Source organism: Camelus ferus, chromosome 6, assembly GCF_009834535.1.
Source record: "Camelus ferus isolate YT-003-E chromosome 6, BCGSAC_Cfer_1.0, whole genome shotgun sequence".
In the NCBI taxonomy this organism is placed as follows: domain Eukaryota; kingdom Metazoa; phylum Chordata; class Mammalia; order Artiodactyla; family Camelidae; genus Camelus; species Camelus ferus.
In genome coordinates, this window is record NC_045701.1 from 4,919,010 (window position 1) to 4,940,265 (window position 21,256).

Consider the following 21,256-nt stretch of genomic DNA (forward strand, 5'->3'; position numbering starts at 1 on the left):
AGGAATATTACTCAGCCATATAAAGAATAAAATATTGCCATTTGCAGCAACATAGATGGACTTAGAGATTATCATACTAAATGAAGTAAGTCAGACAGAGAAGGACAAATATCACATGATATCACTTATATGTGGAACCTAAAAAAATGATACAAAAGAACTTATTTACAAAACAGAAACAGACTCACAGACGTATAAAACAAACTTATGGCTATTAAAGGGGAAATGAGGAGGGGAGAGTTTGAGATTAACAGATACAAACTACTATATACAGAATAGATAGATAACAAGGTTATAGTACAGGGAACTATATTCAATATCTTATAATAACCTATAATGGGAAAGAATCTGAAAACGAATATATATATATATATATATATATATATATATATATATATAATTGATATAATATATATATAAAATGGAATCACTTTGCTATATACCTGAAACTAACACAACATTGTAAATCAACTATACTTCAATAAACAAAACGAAACAAAAAATTACCCACTTAAATCTCCTTTATTCACAGTCAGGGAAACTGAGGTCTAGAGGTGTTTAGACACCTACTAAGGTTACAGGGTGAAACCAGCAGTCAGAACACAGCATTATCGAGAAAAGTCAAGTCACATGATCCCTTTCCCTTTGTCAGTCTGAGTTTTGTTCCTCTCTGACACTTTGATTGCTTTTCTAGAACCTGTTTCTGGGACACCTCCATCAAGAGATGAGGCAAAGTGGGCAGGACCTGTGGGTGGGCATGACAGAGGGCACGGGAGGTCACTTACCCTGAACCCCAGGCCACGGCTTGGGACCAAATGCAGTCTGGTAGATGCTGGTCATAGAGCACCTTTGCCTTGGAAACCAGGAACATTTTGAGGCCATAGCTCCGTGTGGCAGGAGGGGGACAGGGCATTTCGCAAAGTCCCTCGAACAGACACCAGCGTGAGGAAGCCTCGGTAGCAGGGGCACCCAAGGTCTGGGTCTTGGTCCCCAGTGGCCTGGAGAAGCGGCTCTGATGTCCTTGAGAGCTCTGACCCCAGCATAACCCCTGGTGTGTGGTAGGTGCTCAGTGAATTATCACCTTGGAAACCACCCGGGGAGCCACATGAGGAACCCAGGTGCATCTCAGATGTTTCTCATCCTGTTTGGGACAAAACTGGTATTTCACTCTTATTCCAAAGTTTCAGTTCTGGGTGACTTGAGCTGCCTTTACAAAATTCAGTCTATCTTTATGGGAAGGAGATAGGCTATTGTTGACAAGATTCAAGGGAGCCATAGACTTTGCAGGCATTTCTACAGGAAGAGCTCCCAAAAGTCTGAAAGCAGTGATTCTCTGCTTGTTAGAACCACCTGGTGAGATCTGAAAACCTTCCCCACGCCCTGGCCCCACCTGCATAGTTCAGTCGGAACCTCCGGGGGTTGACCAGCAACAGGACGTTGAAGCCCCCAAGTGGTTCCAACGTGCCCGGTTGAGACCCCTGGTGGAATAAAGGGAGTCTCCCTTGGAGCCGACTTCGAAATGGACAGCAGTGGTCCTTGGAGAGCAGTGGTCCTTCCCGCGTGATTGCTCCAAACTGTCCTCAAGCACCTTGTTGGTCCCGTTTACCCTGACAGTGGGGCATGCCTGGGTTCATTTCACTGATCTGATTTGATTTCGGGGCAGCCAGACCCTGCACAGTCCTGGGCGGTACCTTATAGATGGCTCCAGCCTGTTACATGGCTTTGTGGTAGAAAAGGTGGGAAAAAAATTGCCTGTAACAAAACAGAAGGGTCTTCCTGTCATTCCATTGGTTGGTCCCAATTATTACTCTCTTTGCCTCTTCATCTTCATTGCTAGAGATATCCAGATGTCTGCTAGTGATCTTGGGAAAATGGCTTTGAAGCCCAGAGACAATACATTTTCCCAATGTTTCCAAATGTTTCCCAAGAACCCCATCTGTAAAATGGGAATAACCCTGACCTCATTGCATTGAAGAAAGGAGCAAATGAAATTATGGTGGTCAAACTGCGGGCCCAGTGTCCACCCATGGGAAAGGCATTCACTGAACAGTAGCTAATGTTTGTATTCACTGACTGGCCAGACCCTTCATGATAATACAAAAGACTCAAAAAGTTTATTTTTAAAGAGGGTACTGTACTGGTCAGTTCTATTTTAATGTGAAGGAATTTCCACTTCTTCACTCTTAACTGCTCAGCTGTGACTTCCCAGTTCACACCTCACCACTTATAATGTCCCTTTCATGGATGCTGATCCTCATTACCCTCACAGGGATGACCACATTTCAGTGCCATAAGCAAAAAGTGTAAAAATCTTTAAAGATACCATCTTTCATGATCAAAAGAAAGAACTCACATCTTCAGCATACTTTCAGGTTCTGACTGCTTTCACAGTCAGGCACGGTAGGGCTCAGGGGACGAGATCCCCCACTCCCTCACGTGTGTAAGATGCTTCAGTTTTCAAAGCGTTTCCCATATTCACTGCAGTAACCTTGGGAGAAATGCAGGGGAGCCTGTGCCCATTTCACAGACAAAGAAACTTTGGACTGAAGTTCCTCAACAAAACTGTGTCTGACACACATTACTATATATAAAATAGATAAACAACAAGGACCTACTGTATAACACAGGGAACTATATTCAATTTCTTGTAATAACACATAATGGAAGAGGGGTGGGTATAGCTCAGTGGTAGAGCGCATGCCTAGCATGCGTGAGGTCCTGGGTTCAAAAAAAACCAAGAAGGACAGTATGAACTCATCTATAAAACAGAAACAGACTCGCAGACTTGGTAAACCATCTTATGGTTACTGGGGAAAGGGGGTGGGAGGGGATGAATTTGGGAGTCTGAGATTTACAAATGTTAGCCACTATGTATAAAAATAGATTTTTAAAAGTTTCTTTTGTATAGCACAGGGAGCTGTGTTCAGTATCTTGTAATAACCTTTAATGGAAAAAAATATGAAAATGTATATATGTATGTATGTGCATGACTGGGACATGCTGCACACCAGAGATTGACACATTGTAACTGACTGTACTTCAGTTTAAAAAAAAAGAGGTCCTGTATTCAATTCCCAGTAACTCCATCAAAAATAATAAGTAAGTAAACCTAGTACTTCCACCCCTGGCAAAAAAAACATATAATGGAAAAGAATCTGAAAAGAAAAATATATACGTATGTACATGAATCACTTTGCTTTACATCTGAAACTAACATTATTGTAAATCAACTACACGTCGACAAATGATAAAATTAAAAAATAGGTCTGAAATGTCTAATATTTCCAAGAAAGCACACTGATTCCAGTAGCTACAAGAGGTGAGATGGTGTTCACTCGGTAATTATTTACAGCTTCGAACTATTTACTACCAGGAGCCAGGCACTGTTTGAGTGTTAGGAAGGCCAGTGAATGGGACCAACGTGTTGCTGTCCCCATGGAGCCCACAATTTTATGGAGTTTGAAGAGTATGTCTCCAACTTGTTCCTCTGCTCAGGGTGACCAACCTGATCTTAGCAATGAATCTCAAGTATGTATCTCTACTGTGCACACATTTTGGAAGAGGCAGATACTTTTGCTTACCGGCCAGACACAGGTCTCCTCCAAGCCCACGGCTGATGGCACGTCATTCAGTTTGTTCAGCTGGTGCCCTCACACGGGGTGATCAGAGCCCCCCATACGCTGTCTTTCACATCTCAGATGTTTGGGATCTGTGGGCCAAGTGGAGCCCAGCAGCCCGAGGCCCAGCCTCACTTGTGGATCCAAAACTAACAGGGGAGCCTCCTTGGCAACTTCACCACGGTCTGGATTACGAGCCCTGGCCACAGGCCCGGTGACTTCTGTGTCAGGTGCTGGAGCTGGAAAGGCGAGGGAGAGGGAGGCTGGGGAGCTATTTTCATCTTGTTCCAATGGCTTCAAACACCAGCTTCTCTTGTGCCAGATTTAGATGAACAGTCTTGACCTAAAAAAAAGTCAAAAGCTGTGACTCAGGGGAGCTCCCAAGTTCCTCCAAACGCCCTGGGCTCCTGTCTGGGACTATTCTGAACGACATCTTTGGATGGTATGAGGTGGACACCGTGTTTAGGCAACCAAAAAAGCTTTTGGAAATCATCCCCCTGGATTTTGGGGCCAGAATGAAAAACACTGGCTTTTGGGGGCCCAGCTGGGTGTTTTTGCCCACTCTTAGTTTTCAATAGCTTGGATGGAGGTAGACTTGAACATTCAAAGAAAAATGTGTTTCCAGCCTTTCAAAGTAGAGAACATGGGACTTGCAGGCGTATCAAGGTGAGCCCAGAGCCCAGATCGCATCTGAGGAAACACTTGTGCTACGTGTACCAGAAACAGCCTCCCTTGGGGAGAGGAGCCATGTGGCAGAGCCTTGATGGATCAACACATTCATTTCAAACCTCTTCTCAACACCAGGCTGGCCTGAGGGAAGACTGGGGAACAGGGCGAGTTTGCCCCTCGTGTCCCCTGATCACTGCACAGCCCCTACTCCGGCCCCACTGTTGAGGCCTGTCCGTGTCTTCCTTTCCCAGACAGTACCCTTTGCTACAAAATGATCTCTCTGCCTTGTCACACCCATCTCATTAAACCACTGCTTCTTATTCATGTAGAACTTCCAGGGGCAGGAGAAAAATGCGTCCCTCACTTTGTCACCGTGTCTGAGTGGGACACACAGACAACAGGAGGCCCGGTGTGAGGGCAGATGTGAGGGTTCTGGGGGCTTGGTTCAAATCCCACCCATGCTCTTCCCTGGCTGGGTGACCATGGACTAAGGCTCTTCACCTCTTCCACCCTCAATTTTCTTTTCTGTGATGGCCTCGTGGGCCACCAATCTACAGACACATCTCTGTTGATGATTTCAGACCAATACAAGCAGCAATGGTGAGTCTTGTACAAGTTTTGAAACCAGCCTTTGGTGGTGATATCAATGTTAGTTCCCCCCAACCACCCCCTCCATCACCAGCAGGCTTGAGTAAGTGACAGTCAGATGGCGATGGCAGTGACGCTCCTAAGTGTGTGTGCAGAATGTGCCGGGCAGGCTCTGCAGGCAGACAATTGACTTGCCTCTGGCTGAGTGACCTTGGGCTGGCATCCTGGTTCCCGGATCTAGAAATGAGGGTAATGACAATGCCCCCCTCCCATGGTGACGTTATGATGATGAAATGAGTTGATTCATGTAAAGCTCTTGGAACAGTGCCTGGCATCCAAAAGGTGCTCAATAAATATCCTTCTAACTAGTAATCTACGCTTGTAGAGAATGCTCAGATGTGTCATTTGATTTGCGTTTGATTCCTACAACATCCTGGGACAGGCAGAGAATCATGTCATTTTACGAATAAGGAAACAGATTCAGACAGATGAAATGTCTCGCCTGGGAACAGAGCCCAGGGTTTCTGGCTCCGAGATAAACTCTTTCTCTGCCATGTGAACAAAACAATTCTTAAAACTAGACAACAATGGCCCATGACAGTCAAGTCAATATTTTTGTAAATTTTGTCAAGGGCTAGATAAAATCAAGCAAAGGGCTAGATGTGGCTTCTGAATGGTGGGTTCCCCACCCCAATGTCTATAGCTTTGCAGAGTTGCCAAGTCAGGTATGACCTGCCAGGTGACAAGTCTCTGTAAAGATGGCCTCAGAGGGATGACACATTTTCCCCCAAAATGACTCATGGGAAGGGTCTAGGCTCTTTCTGGGCTGCTGGTGGGTAGGAGGGTTTGGAGAGGAATTTCTTCTGGATTTCAGCTGCTCTTATTAAATTCCCACTTCAATTTAAAAATAAAAAAAATTTGGTTAAAGGCAGAATCCAATATTCCAACCTGAAAAGCAGTTCCAGAAATACAGAGGAGCAAATGCAGCCAGAGCGCGCTGCCTGTGGAAACACTGATGGCAAAGCACTGAGTCCTTCACTCTGGTCTCTCCATCCACCCACCCACCCATCAGGCCTTCCAGCATCCAGCCATTCTTCCATCCGACATGTGTTTAGTATTAATTAAGCTCTGACTCTTACAGCCACTTCTTGAGAGTTACTCGTGGCTCGTCCAGCAGGCACAGTTGCCTCAGCTAACAGCATCCCTGACGACTCTCCTCAGGGGCAATCCTGGCTCAAAGCAGCAGCTTCATCTGCTTGGTTTGCCCCTTCCCTCCCTCTTTCCCTTTTGATCTGGGCCAGTGTCCTCAGACTTGGTGAGGATGGTGATTTCCCAAAGCATGGCTATTATTTTGTTTCCATATTTGGCCCACCTGGATGTCATATGTTTAATTTCAAGGCACCATTGGACCCTGTTTTTTCCCTGCTTCTTGGAAACAGGTCCTGCCAGAGCTGCCTGTGGGGTCCGCTCCTGCCACAGACAGCTGGTTACACCCACACCCCCTCATCAGAAGAACCCAGAATGATGCTCCCACTGTCAGGCATCCACGCCCTAGTCATGTGGCTGGAGCACAGATGCCCTGAGCTCTTCTCCACTGAAAACAGGTGAGAGAAGGTGGGGGATGGGGACAGAATGGGAGGCAAAGAAACAAGCCCCCAGCACCAGGCGACAGGAGATCCGGGAGCTCCCCGGTTCGTGTCCTGGCTCTGCCAGTAACTAACTTGCTCTCAGACCCCAGGCAAGCAGCTTCACCTTTCTCTTCTTCATCTTTATCTGTATCTCAAGGATGTGGGCACCTGCCCCTGGCTACCGGCGGACCACTAGACACAATATGATGTCACCTGTTAAAAGGTTCCAGTCCTACCTAAAAATGAGTTACTACGGATGATCACAGATTGCTGGAGGGGCCAAAGGGAGCCCTGCTGATTCAGATGCCTGACTCTTACCACTTGCTTCGCACTTTTATGTGACTATGAAACAAGAGGAACCACCTCCGTGATCTGGGGCTGGAGGTTCACGCCCAGACAGTTCTAGAAAGCGTTGAGAAATCAGAAATCTGTCACACAACAGGTTCATACAACTCAAACGGCAAGTACTTCGAGATGAGAGGTAAGATCGCTATTGGTTGTAAAAATGCAACAAAGTTTAAACATCTTTAACAATCGTTTCTTAAAAGGCACCAGCTTAGGAATAGTCAATTTGTGTAAATAGGTCTTTTGTGTTTCTTTTCCTCATAATCCATGCACACATCTCTGTTTCTTCCTATATTTATCCCACTTATTTATTTTTTAAATTACTTTAATTTTTCATTCTCTTTGCCCCTTGGCATTTCTCCCATAAACTGGTCATAATAAAAAAAAAACAAGGTTAACAATAGCAACTACAACCCAAGGCTCGTTGTTCTTAACTGTGTTTATGGAAAGAGTGTTAAATGCCCTGCTCAGATTTTGAAATTGGATGGGTGGAATATCTTATGAATGGTGAAGCCATCAAACAACAACATACTAGAATTTTCACAACAAAATGTTTTGAAACAATCTGCAGAGGATTTTTTTTTAGATCCTAAATGAGAGCAAAATCTTCCTTTAAGGGCAGGTGCTTAGAAATGGCCCCAAATGAGTTGGATTTGCCTTTGAAGCTTTAGCATTTCTGTCCCCAGCACCCTCTAAACAGACTTTTACTTCTCCTTCCCTGCCTGGGGCAAGCTCCCTAGGCTCCGTTCTCCAATCCCCTCCCCTGTCTGCCTGCTCAGCTGTGGGCTCCGGGGAGGGGCTGCCCTTGAACCTGGGGAAGAGGGCATCTCACTCTGGGCCTTACCCTTTACAGAGGCCCTCTGGTCCTCCTCCAGCCCTGTCCTTCCTCTTAGGGTGAGGAGTTCCTCGGGCCAAGTGGCTGTGCCCTCTTCGGGTTACCAGGAACTCCCGAATTCCCTACCCATGAGCTTCCAAGTCCAATTGCAGGGCCCGCATGAGCTCTCTCTCAGATTGCCCAGCTGCTTTGCTTACCTTGGGCCGAGAGGGGGCCGAGGGCAGCTGTTTGTGTGCAGGGCTGGAGTGTCAAGGTGCATTCACCTAAGGCCCCTCATGGTGTGAGACATGGTGCTGGGAGTGAAAAGAAAACGGGGCAGGGATTTTCAGCAACATGGATGGAACTAGAGATCGTCATTCTAAGTGAAGTAAGCCAGAAAGAGAAAGAAAAATATCATGTGATATTACTCATATGTGGAATCTAAAAAAAAAAAAAAGAAAAAAAAGGACACTATGAACTCATCTACAAAACAGAAACAGACTCACAGACATAGTAAACAATCTTATGGTTACTGGGGAAAGGGGGTGGGAAGGGATAAATTTGGGAGTTTGAGATTTGCAAACAATAACTACTATGTATAAAAATAGAAAAAAAATTCTGTATAGCACAGGGAACTATATTCAATACCTTATAATAATGAAAAAGAATACGAAAACAAATATATGTATGTGTATGCATGACTGGGACACCGTGCTGTGCACCAGAAATTGACACATTGTAAGTGACGGTACTTCAATTAAAAACAAAAAAAGAAAATGGGGCAGGGGGACCTACGGGTTGGGAGTTGGGGGCTCTGCTACCATACTTGGAACTTTGAGGAGTGTGAACATTCTAAATCTGAACCTGGCATTCCACCTTGTAGGAAAGTATGTTTGTCAAGGTGGGAAGACAGGACATATTTTATATCATGTTTTGTTAGCTTGATTTATCCTTTAAAAATACTGAGGCATATGGCCTGTGGCCTCCGTTTGTACTCTTACCCTGTTTATGTTAAGGTGGCCTGAGCCGGGGCAGGTCTGTTGCTTGATCTCCTGTCTGCCTCTCAGCCCTGTGGGAAGACCCCAGCTTCAGCCCAGATCCTGACTTATAGCTCTCCGGCGAAGTCATGCCACACGGCCCAGGGCCAGCCCCACCCGACCACTCCACCCAGGAGTGGTTCCTGAGAGCCCTGGGAAGGAAATTTCAACATCTGGGAACCAAACCTGGTGAATTAGGCTGGGCCATGAGCTAGATCATTGCTTTTATTTGTTTCAAGAGGTGGGAGACCTGTCCTGTGGCCGGCCGACAGGTGGCTCTTCAGGCAGCCCCACAGGCGATCTGTACCCCCACAGGGGTACAGGCAGCATGATGGTTGGAGGAGCTGAACGTGGCTGAGAGATCAGGTGGGCCAGACCGGGAGAGAGCGAAGCCCAGATCCTGGATAAGCGAGGCCGTCAAGGCTCATTCCAGGCTCAGTTACGGGAGGATCCGTTACAGCCGAGCACCGGCCATAAAGGGCAGAAGCACCTGCTGTGGTCTGAATGCTTGTGTCCCAACTTGAAATTTATATGCTGAAGTCCTAGCCCCCAGGGTGATGGTGCTCGAAGGTGGGGCCTTCGGGAGGTAACTAGGTCATGAGGGTGGAGCCATCATGGTTGAGATTACGCTCTGATAAGAGGCCCTACAGATAGCTTGCTCGCCCCTGCCACCAGCCGAGGACCCTGGAGGGTCCTTACCAGGAGGAGAGCTCTCACCAGAACCTAACCCTGCTGGCACCTGGATCTCAGACTTCCAGCCTCCAGAACTGTGAGAAATAAAATTCTGTTGTTTTGAAGCCACCCCGTCTGTGCTGTTTTGCTATAGCAGCTCGGATGGACGGAGTGCCCTTCTGGAAATGTGTTTCCCAACATGCCTCTTGTGGGCAACAGTGTGGAGTGTGGGAGGGAGCCCTCAGTCTGGGGTGGGAGCTGAGCCCCTGGGGGCGCGTTGTGACAGCGGAGTTGGCACGATGCCTTCCGAGACGGCAGCTTCTGCGCCTGCAGGCCTTGCCCTGGCCCGGGGCCCTGTTCTCCTCTGGGCGCTCTGCAGGCTCTGAGCTGGGGAGTCCCCTGGCAACACAGGTGACGTGGGGACCGAGCATATGGAGTGAGACACAGAAGCAGAGGACAACGGCAACGGGCAGGGGTTGAGGTTTCTGCTTCTCTAAAAACTTCCCCAGCTGCCCTCCCCTTGCCAGAACGCTCACGGCTGATGAGTCTGGACCGCACATTTCTCCATCATCCCATCTAGAGCCCCCTCTTCAGGGAGGCAAGGGTTTCCTCCAATAGTGGTGAATAAGGCCTGACACTCCAGCGAGGAACACAGACTAGAAAGAAACAGACCGATACATATGTAACACCTTTCAGGGAGGAATCCTGGAAGGCCTCTCTGAGGAGGTGATGTTTGCAAAGAGGCCCAAGGAAGCAAAGGAGTCATATGGGTACCAAGGAGAGGAGCATCGCTGATGAAGGCCCTGGGGGCAGACCAGAGTGGAACAAGTGAGGGGAGGGTGGGAGAAATGAGGACAGAGTGGTAGCAGGGGGTGGGGGTCACTGGGCCTGCTGTGTAGAGAATGGACTGAGGGAGGCTGGGCTGGAGCCTGTTGGTCTTACAATATCCAGGCCAGAGATGCCACAGTGTGGACTCAGTCAGGTGTTTCCATCCAGAATTCAAGGAGTTCATGCACTTAGATGAGGGGAGGGGGCAGGGAGGGAGCAGAACCCCTCCCCCCAAAAAACCTTTATTTTCATCACCCTCTGTCTAAACTTACCATTCCCTTCCATGCTAAATGTAGGCAAGAAATCACGTTAATACGAGCATTGCCTGTGACCTGTGACTGTCACCACTAGAAATCACAGATGTTTCTACATCACATTCCTGCAGGTCTAGAAGCATCGTCTATATTCATCACTACCTTGGAATGATAACCGTTCTTAGACTTGCCAGTAGACCTTTTCATTTAATGTGATAATAATGAAGCATGTATATTAATATATCATGTTTATTCTTTACAACATTTTGATAACTATATTTCAGTATGGTTGGTTTCCTTGGTAATCCTCAGTATTTTATATTGTGTATTTTAAAACGTTGTTCAGAGAGAGGGATATCCAAGCGTTCTGGCAAAAAAGATGCCAGGACTAGGTGAAAATAGTGTATGTGGTGAGAGATGGTCGGGTTCTGGGGGTATTTTGGCAGAGAAAGCTGGCAGAACTGGCTGATGCAGTAAGGGTGGAAGAAGAAGGAGGGGGAGTCAGCTCTCTGGGGTCTCTGGCCTGAGCAGATGGATGGAAACTGATGGTGTTAAAGAGAAGAGGCAGATGAGGGGAAGAGAAGGTTTGGAGAGGCAGGAATAGAAAGTTCTGTCTGAGGGTCTGTTGATTATTGGACATCCAAGAGCAGAGGTCCAGTGGACAGGTGTATATATAAATCTAGAGCTCAGGGGAGAAGATGGGGTCAGAGTTTCAAATTTGGGAGGCATCAGTCTATAGACTGAATCTAAAGCCACAGGACAGGATGCAGTAAATATTACTGCACCCATCTTCTGGATCAGGAAACTGAGGCCACAAACATGGTACCTACTATGGGCAGAGCCAGTTCCCTAAGCCTGGTCTTCCTCTACCAAGCAGCCCTTACTCTGGTCCAGCAGGCTGACAATAACCTAGTATGGTGGACCAAGCCCCTCATATGAGGACCACTGCCAAGAGGAGTTATTTGACCCTGTACGGAATCTGGTACCAGAAAGATGAAATGTATGACGTTTCCTTGCATCTTGACAAGTGGAACGCCTTGCCCCTAATTCAGACCTCTGCACGCCTGAGGAGCCCACGGTCATTTCAGGTGCAGTGGACTGCTCCCACCACAGGGGATTTCAAACAGACGCTACTTTAGAAAGGTGATAATTTAACTGCACGACCAGAGACGTTCTCATATATGATCTCTCATATTGATGCTAAACCTTAAACACTGTTTACCAGGAACCTGAGGGTGGTTAGTAATTTTGTTTCAGACACAAAAGCATGGAGCACTCGTGACCAGTGTGACTGGCTGGTCCTCGGTTTCCTTATCTATTAGCCAGACAGGTTCAACAAGTTGTAGAGACTCCAGAATGAGGTTTCACTTTTCTCTGGACTTGCCTCCCTTCGTGTGAATGTCTCCTAATTCCAGGGAAAGCTGTCATCCAGAGAGAGGCGGGGAGGGTTTCCAAGGGAGGGCATTTCTGTCCCTGGCTGGCTGCTCTGACCTCAGGGAAGTCTTTGCACACTTGGGGGACTCGATCCTTTTTAAGCTCAATCCTTTTAAGCTTAATGAGAAGAGAAATTTTCAGAAGTAATTGGAGAGATGAGTTTCATGATTATAGAACACTCTGAACATAACACAAAAAGCCCATGGTTTATGGGCTTTTTATGATTTATTTGAATCACCATGAAAGTATTTCTGAAGAATTTTGTATCACACAGACCACAGTATTTGCAAAGAGAGAAAATGTGGGGTCGGGGGGAGGGTAGAGCTCAGTGGTAGAGCGTATGCTTAGCATGCATAAGGTTCTGGGTTCAATCCCCAGTACCTCGATTAAAAACCAAAACCAAAAACACAATGACTGAAACTCATCATGAAACACGCATCACATGCCTCATACCCCACTGCACACAGTGTCTCATCACACACTGATTCACACGGTGTGTTCCATACCCGATATTCAACACAGTATCACACACGATAAATAACTTCTAAAAATGTGATGTGGAGAAAAGAATAAGGGCTTTGGAAGCAAGAGACCCGGCCCCAATCTCAGCGCTTCCACTTTCTAGCTGTGTGACCAGGGGCACGTTTCCAATTACAGCTACCATTAGGTGCCTACTGTGTGCCATGTTCTTTGTAGAAATGGTTTCTTCCCAGCCTGATAATCAGCCCCATATTTCACATGAGGAAACTTAACATACAGCTCAGTGCAGCTCCCCAGCTCATCTGTGGGGGACAAAGCACAAGTGAGTCACCTGGGGCATAATAGTTCCTCAGCGTTCACCGGTTTCTCCTCATCTTGGGGCCAAAACAGATGATACAGGCTCACAAGTCCAGAGTCGATTCTTTGCATCCCCCCACCCCCCCCCATCCCCGCCCTGCTTGCTTCAATCATTGCATTTTCACCAGCATCAGAGCCACTGAGAAATATCAGCCCCTCATCCAGGAATCTTGTTTGTCAGCAGGAAGCTTTGTGGGTCCGGCGGCTTCCGCAGCCTCTGCCTCAGCAGGGCTGGGCTCTGCCCGTGAGGCAGCGGTCTGCGGGAGGAGCGTTTTTGCTGATCTTAGAATCAGCTCATCTCCACGGAGCACTCACTATGGGGCCAAGGACAGTATCCAGCATTGAGGTACATGTTCTCATTTCATCCTCAGAGCAGACCCAAGAGGTTGATACAGTTAATATGTCTATTTCAGAGAAGGGTGTCGGAGAGGGCCAGCCACTTTCCTGAGGACACACACCTCGCCACTAGCAGTAAGGATTAGAAATTAGGTCCGCTTTATGCCTAAATTCTTCGTGTGCCTTAGAAAGTAGCCATTTTTTCAGGCAAACTGGGGTTTGCCCATCTCCTCCCAGCTGTCTTCTTTAGCCTCCCCACAAGCCAGTAAAACAAAAACAAGCCCCAAATAGATCCTTTCTAAAATGAAGATTCCTAGGTGTCTGGGAGGACCCAGGGCTCTAAGTAAACAGCCACTGTCAAAGGGAAAGCTCTCTGTGTTACGTGGCAAAGGCCACGCGGACAGTCACACCCCCTGACTTAGTAATTGCACCCCTGGGATTCTGCTAAGGTTATATTTAACATAAAAACCTCCATGAGTATATTTACCATAAAGTTATTTCAATATCTAAAGTTTGAAAGCAACATCAATGTCCAAAAGAAGGAACTACTTGTCAACCACCATGCATCAACATGACTGAACATTGTGTATCCATTAAAATGAGGACTATTTAGTCCATATAGAAATAGAGACGCATTCATGGACATTATCGTGTATGATTAAGTTAAAAAAGTAGAGTATAACATATATGCTTTATATAATTACAACTAAGCACAACATATACACGTGTGTGAGCAAAATGTGGAAAGGAATTAATAAGAATGAAAATAGTGGTGTTAGGCTGGTGGAATTTTATTTTTTGTGTGTGCTTTTATTTTTTTTAAAAAAAGCAATTTCTGCTCCTGTTAAAAAAAGTTCAAACAATAAAGAAGGCGTGAAGTTGAAAGTATTTCTACTCTCCGATGTGGTAGTTCCTATAGCATATTCTTGTACCTTTTTCATGGATGCATTTTTAAATATATTTAAAAACATCCTTAATGCTGTTTTTGGTTATAAACAAAGCAAAACAAGGCATTTCCTTCACAGTAGCCAGTACCTGTTTCTTTCAGATCTTTTGGAGTCATTAAATTAGATTTTACTTTGGTTATTCACATTTTTTAATTTGAAAAGTTTTCAGACATACAAAAAGTTTAGAATATAATGCAATGATCATGTGAGTATGTACTACCCAGCATAAAAACAAAACATATAAAATACCATTTTATTTTAAGACCTCCTGTGTGCATCTGCCTAACCCCATCTCTCCTTCCCTCCCTGCCCGCAGTCACGACTCCTGAATTTGCTGTTCGTCATATTTTTATACTTTTACTATGTATATATAGCTCTCAAAAAATATTTGCTCTTGTTTTGCATGTTTTAAACTTTTCTATAAATTTCCGCAACTTGCTTGCTTCATTCAATGTTACTTTTGTGAGGTTTATCCACATACAAACAGTTTATTCATTTTCACTGCTGTTTAATACCCCTGTGTGTGAATGCAGCATCCCTGTTGGGGTCTTGCCGGCCTGCATCCTCTCTGTGCCCCCCATTTCCCGGGCCACCGGCCTGGCCCCCTGCTGCCATCACCCCACATCATCGCCTGAGGGTTTTCTCTGGATGCTGGGGCTCTCCTGCCACCGGGGGAGGCGCAGAGGGCGGGGGATTCCACCGCCCCCAGGAGCAGCCCTCACCTGTGCCTGAGGGGAGTTGGTGGATAAATTTCCCTGCTCCCTCGCTCCTCAGGCAGGACAACTCTGAGGCTCCTGGAGTTGCCGGGTGGGAGTCAGCTCTGGGTGGTGACAGCCTAGGTGGTGACCTGCCTGATAATCATCTCAGGCCATCGCCTCCAGCAGTTGATGCTGAACCAGAGTTTGGGGCACAAGGTGTTTATCAGGCATCAACACCCACAAAAGGAAGGGGGAGGATACAGGATCGGGCAGGGGGAGAAGCAGACCTGTGATGCAGACCTGATGGAACCTCAACCAACCTGCAGGGGCTTTGGAGCGAGGAGTGGCCTTCAGAGCATCCCTTGGTGGCCCCCAAATGGTCAACTTTCAATTCCCCTCCCTCTCTCAGTCCCCAGCTGCCCAGGGAAGGGAGTGACCTCGGGCAAGGCTATTCTCAGCAGCTGAGGCAGACCCGGAAGGAGCTGGCAGCTGGAGGCCATCTGCTGACCCCGACCCACCCCAGCAGCTGGGCAGGAAAGCCTCCCTTGAAAGGGGCTCTGGGCAGCACGCCCGTGTACTCCAGAGGGCAACCTTTTATTGACTGCTTCCTCTGTCACACCCTTGAGATCACCTCCCACATGAACTACTTATCCTTGTGTCTTGTCTCAGGGTCTGCTTCTGGGGCAACTCAAACTAAGACAATGAATGGATCTCAGTGTAGCATCCATTCTCCTATTAACAAACATCCCAGTTTCCAGTCTTTTGTTACTGCAAACAATGTTGCAATGAACCTTCCTGTACAAGTCTCTTTCTGCACATGTTGCGGGAGTTTTAAGAGGCAGAGTTCCTGAGTTATAGTTCTTGGAAGACAGGGTGACAGGTCTTCAACTTTACCAGGGGTTGGACCAAGGCCCCGGAACTGAGGTCAAGATTGAGGGTAGGGCTAGACTGGGGAGACAGCTTCAAACCGAAAAAGTTTTGTGCCTAATGGACTGTGTCACAGATGGTCCCTCAGATTCCTTCCCCTAGAGCAGAGCTTCTCAAACTTTAATGTGCATACAAAGCCCCTGAGGATCTTGTTATATTGCAGATTCTGATGTGGTTAGTCTAGGCTGGGTCCTGAAATTCTGCCTTTGTAAACTTCCAGATACGGCTGCTGCTCCCTGGACCTCACATTGAGTGTCACTTCTAGAAAAGGAGTCTAGTTAGGGGGCCACTGGAATATCAGAGTAAAACATCCATCAATCTCCTTGGTCGCTGCCAATAGAATAGAGTGAGGAGACACGGCCTAACAGAGGGGACCAGCCTGTGGGCTGCACCATTCAGATATCAGAAGTGCGGGAAATTATGCTACTGGGGTCTAGAGATTCACCACTGATGGCTTTTATAGTGTCAATTCCAGGTTACTCCTCATTTTTGTCCAGGGAAAGCAAAAGACCAGAGTGGTCTTCCAGGAATAGGTCTGTCTTGTTCAACGTCAACTGAATTTTCACCCCTCTTTTTGTTGTTGCTCCAGACACAACAAACAGTTGGACAGTTTGGCTGTCAATTTGAGGGTGCTGGAACATTTGCGTCTAAAAAGTGCCCAGCTCAAGTGGGTCTATACTTGAGTGCCCAAGGGGATAGAGCTGGTAGGCTGCTTTGAGGATTCACAGCCACGGACGTCCATATAGGAAGGTCTGGTCACTCCCGTCAGTGCAAAGGGACGTCTGACATCACTTAAATGACTTTCGATTCTATTCAAGATGGAGTAACAATGATGGAATTTATCCTTCCATAACTGCAAACCAACTGAAAAATTGGACAAAATATTTGAAACAATAGCAACACATGAGGTGAGCCCTCCAATTACCTAACTCACTGCCTGGAGAAAGCTTTCCGCCTGTGGCATATAGAGGGGAACCCAGGCAGAGCCCAGGAGACTCCCTGCATTGAGTGAACAGAGATGGGGTGCAGAGAAGCCAAGGCAGCTAGAGCTCGCAGAGCAGAGCAGCAGAGGAGAGAGCTGCGCACGGAGGGAACTCTGAAGATCTGCAGAGGGTCCCCCTTGAGTACTCATCTGAGTACTGGCCAGCCCATGCACATGAAGACTCTTGCTGAGACCAAAGAACCTCCCAAAAGGATGTAAGGGAATAGTGCTCAGAGCTCTTAGGGCCAAAAATAACACTTGTTCCCAGCAGCCAGAGAGGAAAACCTCATAATTCAGGAGGCACTTATTAGAGGACCAAGGAGGGTCTTGCCTTAGGATAAAAATTAAATTAAATGCAGCTCTGATCTGGCCTAACAAAATTTAAAAATAAGACCTGAAATTACCAAATTGTTGGGGAGGAAGACATTTTCCTCTACCCTTCTAGGTTCTTCAGGTTGGTCTAAAAATTAGAGATGGGTTAACAGGAGAAAGTAAAACAAAAGTTTAATAACATATAAAGATGGGAGAGACTCAGGAAAAATGAGTCACTTGCCAAAATGGCCTCACCTTAAATACCGTCTTCAACGAAAGACGAAAGAGGGCGCTGGGAGCAGTGGTTTGGGACTTCAAAGGGGAGGAAGGCAACTGACACGGAGACGGAAAAGCAACTGTTTGGGACCTTGTGCTGCACACCAGAAATCGACACACTGTAACTGACTGTACTTCAATTAAAAAAAAGAAAAGAAAAGCAACTGTTTGGAAAGCCATGCAGAGACAGTGGAACTGTGATCTTTAGGCCCTGCCTAGAGTTCCCCCACCCTCGCTAGCCCGTAACTTTGCAGCGATCTCTGGGGAGAGCTCTCTTCCAGGAACAGGCTCTTTACCTAAAAATTTTTAGGGAGTTAAGGGGTGGGAGTATCAAAATTTCTTCCTGAGTCTTTTGGCCATGACTGTTTTCGGCTTAAAATAATCTGCATGCCAAAGAGACATTTTGGGGTGGCAAGTTTTGCTCCATAACAAAACTATTTCCAAGTAACTGAACTGCATTCCAGCACAAAGCTCAAGAATATTTATATTGAATACAAAAATATTCAACATCCAGCAAGGTCAAATTCACAATGTTTGGCATCCAAACAAGAAGCACCAGGCATGCAAAAAAGCAAGAAAAGACAATTCAGAATGAGGAGAAAAATCAATCAGTCAAAGCTGACCCAGAAGGAATACAGATGATAGAATTCACATTACAATAATATTTTAAAAGTTATCATGACTATATTCCATATGCCAAGAAACTAGAGAAAAGACTGAAATGATAGAGACAAGACATAAATAGACCCAAACTGAACTTTTAGGGATGAAAACTATGATGTTGAAGAGGAAAAATGCACTCGTTAATGTTAATAGTAGATTATACACTACAGCAGAAGAGTGAACTTGAAGATACAGCAATTGAAACCATCCAAAATGGAACTTAGAAAAAAGACTAAAAAAAATTAGAGCATCACTGAACTGTGGGATAACTTTAAATGGCCTACATATGTGTCACTTAGAGTTTGAAGTCCCCGAAATGGGTGCCGGGGAGCCAAAAATAATATTTGAGGAAATAATGGCCAAAAAATGTTCTAAATTTGATGACAACTATAAACCCGTAGATCCAAGGAAGCTCAATAGACAAAAACATGAAGAAAACATCACCAAGACATAACATAGTCAAACTGCTTTCAAGCTAGCGATAAAGAGAAAATCAAAAGCATCTGAGAAAGAAATACATAATATGACAGAAAAACAAAAATAAAGATGACAGATTTCTTGTCAGAAACAAAGCAAGCTAGAAGACAGAAGAATGACATCTTTAAAGTACTAAAAAGAAAAAAAAAATACTAGACTCCTGTACCCAATGAAAATATCCTTTTAAAATGAAGATGGTCAAGAGAATGAAAAGACGAGCCATAGGCTGGGAGAAACTATTTGCAAAAGAAGCAACTGATAAAGGACTGTGGTCCAAAATATACAAAAATACTCTTAAAACTCAACAATATGAAAACGATCAATCCAGTAAAAGAGTGGGCCCACAGACACCTTAACAGGCACCTCACTGAAGAAGACATACAGGTGGCAAATAAGCATATGAAAAGATATGTCACACTATATGTCATCAGGGAAATGCAAATTAAAACAATGAGATACCTCTGTGCATCTTTAGAATGGTCAAAATCTGGAACATTGATAACACCAAATGCTGGTGAGAATGTGGAGCAGCAGGAACTCTGATTTAAGGCTAGTGGGGATGTAAAATGGTACAGCCACTTTGGAAGACAGTTTGGCAGTTCCTTACAAAACAAAACATACTCTTACTAAACTCTCCAGCAATCACACTTCTTTGTATTTACCCAAAGGAGTCAAAAACTTACATCCACAAAAACTTGCATGTGGATGTTTATACAGCTTTATTCATAATGGCCAGAACTTGGAAGCAACTAGGATGTCTTGCGATAGATGAATGGATAAACTGTGGTACATCCAGACAATACTGTATTATTGAGTGCTAAAAAGAAATATGCTATCGAGCCATTAAAAGACATGGATATTACTAACTGAAAGAAGCCAGTCTGAACAGGCTGTATGATTCCAACCATATGACATTCTAGAACAAGCAAAACTATGGAGATGGCAAAAAGATCAGTGATTGCCAGAAGTTGGGGGTGAGGGGTGGGGAAGGATGAACAGGCAGAGTCCAGAGGACTTTCAGGGCGGTGAGGATACTTTGTATGAGACCATAATGGTGGCTACATGTCATTACACATTTGTCCAAACCCATCCAATGTACAGCGCCATGAATGAACCCTAGAGTAAACTGTGGGCTTTGGGTAATTACGATGTGTCAACATAGGTTCATCAGTTGCAACAAATGTACCATGTGGTGGGGACCGTTGATAATGGGGGAGGCTATGCATGCGTCGGGGCAGGGAGTTAATGGGGACTCTCTGTACCTTCCTCTCAATTTTGATGTGCACCTAAATCTGATCTAAAAAAATCAACATCTTAAAAAAAAAATTGTAACAGGAAAAACGAAAGATGGGTGATATTGTCAACTTGCTCTATAAACAGTTCACATTTTGCATACTATTTTAAATTTGATGTTATTATAAATTTGATGCTCCTGTAAACTAAAAAAAAAAAAAAAAGATAAAAGATAAAAGAAAAAAGAAAGAAAAACAGGTGAAATACTTCTTCCGACATAACAAAAGCTGAAAGCACTCATCACCAGCAGACTTGCTCTTCAAGGAATGTTACTGGCAGTCTGACAAGCAGAGGGAAAATGACAACAAAGGGAAACCTGCATTTACACAAAGGAATAGAGAAATGACAGCTACATAGGTCATTTAAAGACCCTTTTCTTCTTAGCTAAATCTCTTAAAAAAATGATTGACTGTTCAAAACAAAACTAGTAACAATGTCATTATGTAGAAGTAAATGTGTGCCAATAATAACACAAAGATCAGGAGGGGAGAAGCAGAAATATGTTCTCATATGTTACATGAAGTACTCTAATATCACTTGAAGGTGAACCATGATGAGTTAAAGATGTACATACCACAAGCCCTAAAGTCACCACGAAGGCTGCACAACGAAGAGTTACAGCGAGTAAGTCAACAACGGAGATAAAAATGGAATCATGAAAAATATTCAGTTAATCCAAAAAGGGTCAGAACAAGAAGGGAAAATGTACCAAGAAAAGAAAGAAAAAAGAAAAAATAGATGGGAAAAATAGAAAAGAAACAGCAAAGTGGCAGAATGAAAGCTAACTGTATCAATAATTACAACATGTAAATGGGCTAAGTATCCAAATTAAAGTAGAGATTGTCATATTGGACTCAAAAGCAAGACTCAACTCTATGCTGTCTACCAGAAACCCACGTTAAATATAAAAACACATAGGTTAAAAGTAAAAGGATGGAAAATAATATGCCATGCTAACACTAGTCAAAAGAAAGCTGGATGGTTATACTAATAGCAGACAAGCAGATTTCAGAGAAAGAATACTAGCAGGGATAAAGAGGGTAATTTCATCATGACAAAGGGGTCAGTGCATCAAGATGACATCATAATCTTAACCATTTGTGTATTTCATAATAGAGCTTCAAAATATACGAAGCAAAAACTGATAGAACCCTAAGGACACATCCACAATGATTGTTTGAGATTTTAAAACCTCTCCCAATAACTGATAGAACAAGCAGATAGAAAATTCAAACCTAAGTGGTTTAGTTCAACCAGGATGGAAGGTGCAGGAAAGGAGTTGGGGGAAATAGCTACCAGTCCTGGAGGGCGGTTAATGGGTCAGACCATGAAAATAAGGAAGATGGGGGAAAGGGAAGTGTTTGATAAACACGAAGCTCTCTTATTACCAACCATAACCAGGTCAGAAGACTTCCAGTCTCAGCCATCCCTTTTATTTTTGTGTAAACAAGCTTTACCTTTTTTTGCCTCAGGGAATACTGTTGCTTTTTAATCACACAGAACCAGTCTGCAGCAGAATCCTTCGAATTTTATCAAGTCAAATGGAGAGAACAGTCTTTGACAGAGTGGAGACCTGCTTTTTAGCCCAGTCCTAGATGCATTTCTGAGTGGCCCTGAGCACA

General features: G+C 45.0%; 1 protein-coding gene across 1 annotated transcript in view; it reads right to left on the reverse strand.

Moving 5' to 3' along the window:
* The window catches only part of APH1B (aph-1 homolog B, gamma-secretase subunit), a 202,761-nt gene that overhangs the window by 55,265 nt on the left and 126,240 nt on the right, over window positions 1–21,256 (reverse strand). Inside the window, exon 8 of the transcript XR_004320375.1 lies at window positions 3,582–3,960. The gene's annotated coding sequence lies outside the window, so the exon portion shown is untranslated. The remainder of the gene's footprint in view (window positions 1–3,581; window positions 3,961–21,256) is intronic.